A 6777-nucleotide genomic window follows, 5' to 3' on the forward strand; every position below is an offset into this window, starting at 1 on the left:
GACATTGTAGATAGTGTGCCTCATCCAAACAATGAATCAACATGAATGTAAGTTTTCAATATATTGTTGGTTTTAAAACTATCTTGGATATATATTAAAATGGTTTGTGATTGACGAGGGCATCTATTGTAAATGGTAAGTTCAATATAAATCAGTAACCAAGAACATGAAACAAAAAGAAAAGTACAAACTAAAAGTATATGATTTAAAGATAAGAGAAAGGAGAGAGGAATTGCAACCCTCCAATGGAAACTCCCAATGTGCCACTTCAGTCCACTCCTAAAACTTGCACACACACATGAGGAAAAGCTTGTGGTTTTTTGTTTAAGAAGCATGCCAAAGTCAAACCCACGTTTCGGTGATTCCAAATCCATGGAAACCAAGATAAAGATGATTAGATAAACAATTATAGATATGAGAAGAAAAGATAAAGGCACTATGATATGCTTATTCAAATCTACAAGAGTTAGTGCAAGGATAACTCACCTCTGAAGCCAAGAAGTCAAAGCTTGTTGGAATAAAGGTCAATATGTGTTACTATGCAATGAAGGAGGATAGAGCAACGATGCAAGATGAACAAAGAGTTATGAGAACTACCCAAAATGGTAAAGAAAGTTACAGAGATAACTCCAAAAACAATTTGAATAACCAATTCTTGATGTAAATAAGTATTTAATTATTACACTTTACTTAAGTTTACTTAGGTCAATGCATTATTTTATTATTATGGATTATTTTATTACTTCTTAGGTGAGACACTAAGGAATTTGCATACTCTCATGAGTTGTCATGTTGACAACATTCGAGTAAGCAACTCTAATTCAGCACATGTTGTCTACAACACTAAAGTTTTCATAATTAATTGAGTTGTCATGTAGAAAACACAATTATTCACACTTCTATCTTAGCACATGGTGTCTACAACATTATTTTGTGTCCCACACCTTTGTAGGCTTATCCTCTGATCATCACACATACTCTTGTGCTTAATGGAGGATAACCCACAACTGGTGGACATGTGTCTGGTTGTATAAGTTATCATGGTGTTGATTCCTATGCATTTTAGAAGAATTCTAGAGGCCTTTATATACAAGCACTCCTAGTGTACTTTCACATTGAATTGAATACCTATCGATATTCTAATCATACTCTTTTGGTCTACTATTGTGCTTGTTCTTGAGTTCCTTGATCTTGGGTGAATTTTTCCATAAGGCTAATTCTTACACCAAGAAGCCTGAAAATGGGGGCAAATTGAGATTTTAAATATCCCAAAGGATTCTAAACATTGGTGGCCTACCAAATAAGGCATGACACTGGCATAGATAGCAGGTGCAACACTCAATGGTGTCCTTTGCTACGAAGGTTCACTAGAATAGTGTGCACTAAACATCTATGTAGTGCACATGTGTGCTTGATCAAATCAGTCTACATGTTGAGGAATTTGAATAGAAAACAATGATTAGTTAAGCAAGATGAGGTGGAGGCATAGGTCAAGATTGGATTTGATGAAATCATAGAAATGTTACCACAAGCACTGCAAACCATGAGAATTGATTGTGTCTTTTTTTTTTTAAATGAAAACTATTAAATTTTCTTTTGAATACCATTTGAACCCTAATTTAAGGATATTTCCATCAATTTCCCTCAACTTGATCATATTTTGACATCATGTCTTGATTGAATGCTGCGAAAACTCTATCTTAGTATTCTTGAGCATTATTTTTGTCCTGTTAATAAATCAAGAAAATGATGTGTGCCTACTACATTTGGTAGCTAACCAAAGTGTCTACTATAATGAGATATAGTGATATGGTATATCTCTATCCACCCAATATTGCTCTTGGTCCTTTAATAAAGTTACTTGCAAAGTTCATGTATGTCATGTATGCACACCTTGGAGAAAGATAATAGAAGTGAAAACCTTGCCTATCAAGAGCTCATGGTGGTAGTAGATCTAAAAGTTGCCTCTACTTGAAAAAAAGAGTTAAGAAAATATCTTGATTAATGGTGTTATTAGTCCATGCACATGTAGCCTGGTAGGACGGTTTGTATACATCAAGAAAAGACAGCTTACATTCCCATTATCTACCCTCTTATAGTGCTACATAGTCAAGATAAATGTGTAAATCAGGGCAAATACTCACCCATGATTTTAAAAAAGGACATTTAATTCATGTTGTTTTAAGGAAAAAAAGGGACAATTTCTCTACTACCTTTGCTTAGGTTTATAAAAAGGTACATATTTTCATAAAATTATTATGCAGTCACGCATAGTGACAAGTATGTAGTCATAAATATTTTTGATAGGCCAAATCTATTCTAAGAAACTTAAGGGTTGTTCAAAATATGAGTAACCTCAATGGCCACATGAGTTTTGATCAATTGAATGATGTATTGTACAACTTGTTGGGTGTGATGAGTTATATAGACTAGAAATTCTATTGTATTCTTTGAGGGAATGTCCATGATAGACAAAAAGACCCGAATGATCTCCATTTTTTCTTTGTTATTGCTTTTAGAATTATATGCAGTAACCTGGCTGCAAAACCATTAAAAATTTTCATTTTGTCTTGGTTTCATTGATTTAGAATATCAAGAATTTGTAATTTATGGACAACAATGTATTGAAGCATGTATGAATATAAGAGAAAGAAGAACATAAAAATATAACATGGACATGTATTCTTTTAAATGAAAGCATCCAAGAATGTAAGCAAAAGTAGAACTATTGAAGTGTAACATGCCTCATTATGCACTCTTGATATTGCCAAAGTTGACAGAAAATTTTTCAACTGTGAATAATGATATATTATATTTACCACATGAACATTTCCTTTAGGATGAAGCTGAAAAAAAGGTTAGGTCTTTTGTGAATTTCAAGTAGGCTTTTTGGTCTAAGGGTTCTTGTACCTTTTACTTCTATTTAGTCGGTTGCTTTCCATAAACTCCTTGTTTTCAAATTCAGGCCATGATAGAGAAGATGGAACAAATGGAAATAGAAATGGAAGCCAAGGACAAGGTACAATTATTATCTTCATTTATAGAATGGTTTTTCCTTTCTTTTACATTTTTCCTTTTAAATTTGTAGCATTGCCTAAATACAAAAAATAGAGGAGTTGCAAGGACTCTATGAATATCAAAAACTTCAAAGTGTAGATTTATGCAATAAGCTTGAGATAACTGGGGTCTATATAAGTGTATATTAGCTTTCCTTGACAGCTAAACTATATGCTCAAAGAAAAGGAATTCATCATCTCTAATTTGCTACAATCTGGTTAGGGGCTATTGTTGATATCTCCAGTATTACTTTTTCTCATTTGAGTCTAATTTGGCTCTATCATTATTCATGTACTGAAACAAGATTTTGATACCAATGTGCAGAAAAAACAATTTTTGAATGAACTTGTGGGATTCAATCAGAACTAGAGAAAACAACACAAGGTGTATCAAGACTATTTGCAAAAATTGGTAATTATTGTTCTATGGAATAATAAAGAACTTTTCTTCCTTGAAAATTGATACCTATCGTTCATATGAGGACTTTTGATCTTGAAATAAAAGTTCCTAGTTGGATGCTAACTCCACTTCTTTTATTTCTTCAGAGTGGAAGGATAAGGTAGAGACATGAAATAAAGTTCTTGTCCAAACTTTTCATTCACAGTTAACTCAGGAACTTGAATTTTTGCATAAGATTGTTGAAGATTCTACAAACCAACAACAACAACATCTAATAACTATGGAAGAGCATATGCAATCCTTTGTATCAACAAAAACTGATGTAGGGGTCAAAAACCTTACTATTTTTAACTCATTCAAATTTATTACATAATTCTAATGTAAGGTTGTACAATCTTCCAGGCTATAAAAGAACTTAAAAGTGGGGTTGAGAAATTGAAGACAATTTATGACTTTGGAATGAAAGGCCTACATGACCAAGCAAGTGTGCTGGATGGAAGTTCTCTCTCTACTTTTCTTGAACTCAACACAATAGTATCTATGCATGCATCTACACTTGAGAATGTAAGATTTCTTGATTTTTGGTCTAAGGTGTATGATCTAATGAATAACAAGTTTATGTCTGCTTTTCGTTCACATACTTAACCATTCATCAGGCTTTATGAATATCAAGTTTATGTCTATTTTTTTTTTGGTATAAAGTTTTTAGGAAAAGTTGTATTAGATGATGAATCTTTGCTAAGTGAACTCCATGGCACTCTTTCCAAGAAATAGTACACAATGGCTTCAAATGAAAAATAACAGAGGTTGTTACATCTTTCATCTTACTAATAATGTCTATTGAGAAATTTTATGGAATGTAGAGTCTTTTACAAATTCATAGTAAACTACCAAGATAACTTTTGTTTTTTGTTAAATATAGGCTATTCAAAGAACTACAGATTCCATAAGGGTTATTTCCAAAATCAATACAGATTTCTTTGCAACCCTTGAAAAGAATGCATCTGAGCTCAATTTTTTTGTGGAAGACATGCAAAGAGTTCATGAAAAGAAATTAGAGGATCTCGAAAAAAGATATTAGGTAACTTCAAAAAAAATCGGTCCTCTTGAATTATTTTTCTTTTTTTTGATAATAAGATTCTCTATGCCTTGAGGCATAACAAAAATTATACATATTATTTTTTCACATACATGAGTGTACTGTAAATGAGGAGAAACAACTTTTGGACAAATTTGCAGAAATGCTAGCAAGTTCAACTGCTCAAAAATAATAGTTAGTGAGTCTTCTCTTATATCACACTTTTAATATTGAAAAGAGTTTCTTTGAAGTTTAACATTGTGTTCCACACCAATTCTTAACATCTCATTAGTTTCCTACTTGTAGTATTTGTTTTAAAATGGAGCTAGTTGTGTACCATTTTCATAAACAAATTGAATAGCTCTCTGTAAATTGCAGAAACATTGTATAGACTTAATGCAAGACTAGTTTCTATAGTTCTAATTAAGATATGCAACTTCCAAACTTCTTATTGATTTATTATCCTTTAGGTACAATATGTTGTGCATGATCTACATGAAAATATGGTCAATAATACTTGTGAGTTGCAGGAAGGAATGTCAAATATGTGACATGACACATTTGGTGTATAGAATTAGTGGAATATATACATGAAGCAAGTTGAAACTAACTATGTCGAGGACACAACATTAGTGACAAGGGGGTATAGCTCTAGTAGGGATTTAATTAAATTGTTCCTTAAATTTTAATAAATAAATTCTATGAAATTTTATGTTCCATCTCCTGAAACACCCAATTTTTGTATATAGTATGTCAAAAACAACTATTGTTGGAGTACAGTGGAAAAGTGCACAAGAATCAGTATAGAAACTTGAGAAGAGCAATATTGAAGCCATTGCTTCAATAATCAAGTACTAGGTTATACTAACCTCTCAAATATTTTTTGTTTTCCCATTTCATTTTTGAGGTTGCACTTTGACATAATTGACATAATTTTGGCCTTGTAGGAGTGGCACAGAGGCAAATCAACTTATTTTGGCTAATTCTACACATTATTTATCTTCCACCAATGAGGAATTTTAGACTGGAAATAAAAACCTCATGTCATCCATTGATTGTAAGTTATGGCTTGATTTGAAGATAAATTTAATTCCAATTCTGTGGGTGTGGGTGTGTGTGTGTGTGTCCATAATTAACTTGTGACAATTGTGCATATAGATTTACTATAATTGGATCATGAAATCTACACAAACATTCAATCCACACTAGTGCCTTGTTCAAATTAATTCATACGACTTAGAAAGAGTCACTATGGAGAGGTGGAAAAATAAGCAAAGAAGCACACAAATATCTTGAAGAGGAATACATGGTAAGTAAAACACTTTCTTGCCTAAGGTAGTGGAAGATCGATTTACTGCACTTCACATTTCTAAATCATGGTATTTTTCAATATATGAATAACCAAGAAGATTTACCTTCTTGTACAACACCAAGGAGATGGCTTATCAATATACCAAGCATGGCTTTAATTGAGGAGTTCCAAACTCCTCCTTTTGATGAATTATTGCAGGAATTTCAAAAGATGAAATATGAGAATTGCTTAAAGCAAGAAAATGGAGAGCTAAAACATTTAGTGTCAGGCATTTCATCCATGAGAGAATCAAGAATTACTCTCATAGCCATAAATTGATGGGTTTGGGGAAATGGGCATTCTTTTTAGTAATTTAAAATTGTTTTATTAGTTATTCAAAAGTAGGAAAAATGGGATTGATTGGGGTTTGGGATTTATCTAGTTCTATAAATTATGTACAGCATGCAAGCACAATGAAAATGAGGACTTCTAGCATTAGAGAAGGGCACACACTAGACCCTTAGTGTTTGCTAATCATCCATTTAGGAATAGAAAGGACCAAGTAGTTGGAACACTATTAAAAGAGAATGTGAGTCTAGAAACGAGTTGCATTTTACCCTGTGGATTTTACATGTTATAGTTCCTCTTTTGTAGTGAAGCAAATTTTTTTCTAGAATTTCTTGGAATTTATTACCATACTTTAATATAGATTATCACAATTAGAGATTTTTGTATGGGATTTAACATCTTACAAATCCCTAGCCCACTTCAAGTATTAATATGCTTTGTAATTGAAGCAAAACTATATAAGAACTAATGCTACTGTATATAGATTGAGAGGGTATTTAAGGTTTAATACTCATCTTTTTGAAAGATCTCTCCTTATCTTCTAATTATCTACTCTATGTTTTTTAAATTGGGGAAGTAAATGTATGCTATAAAAAAACACAAG

The 6777-nt window shown here is 32.2% G+C and overlaps 1 pseudogene; it reads left to right on the forward strand.

The window, feature by feature from the left end:
- LOC149540830 (kinesin-like protein KIN-5A) overlaps positions 1 to 6164 on the forward strand; it is a 112589-nt pseudogene extending 106425 nt beyond the window's left edge.
- The last annotated feature ends 613 nt before the right edge of the window (positions 6165 to 6777 follow it).

This window comes from Cupressus sempervirens, chromosome 9 (assembly GCF_028749045.1).
Source record: "Cupressus sempervirens isolate cs-2001-9-10 chromosome 9, ASM2874904v1, whole genome shotgun sequence".
NCBI lineage: Eukaryota > Viridiplantae > Streptophyta > Pinopsida > Cupressales > Cupressaceae > Cupressus > Cupressus sempervirens.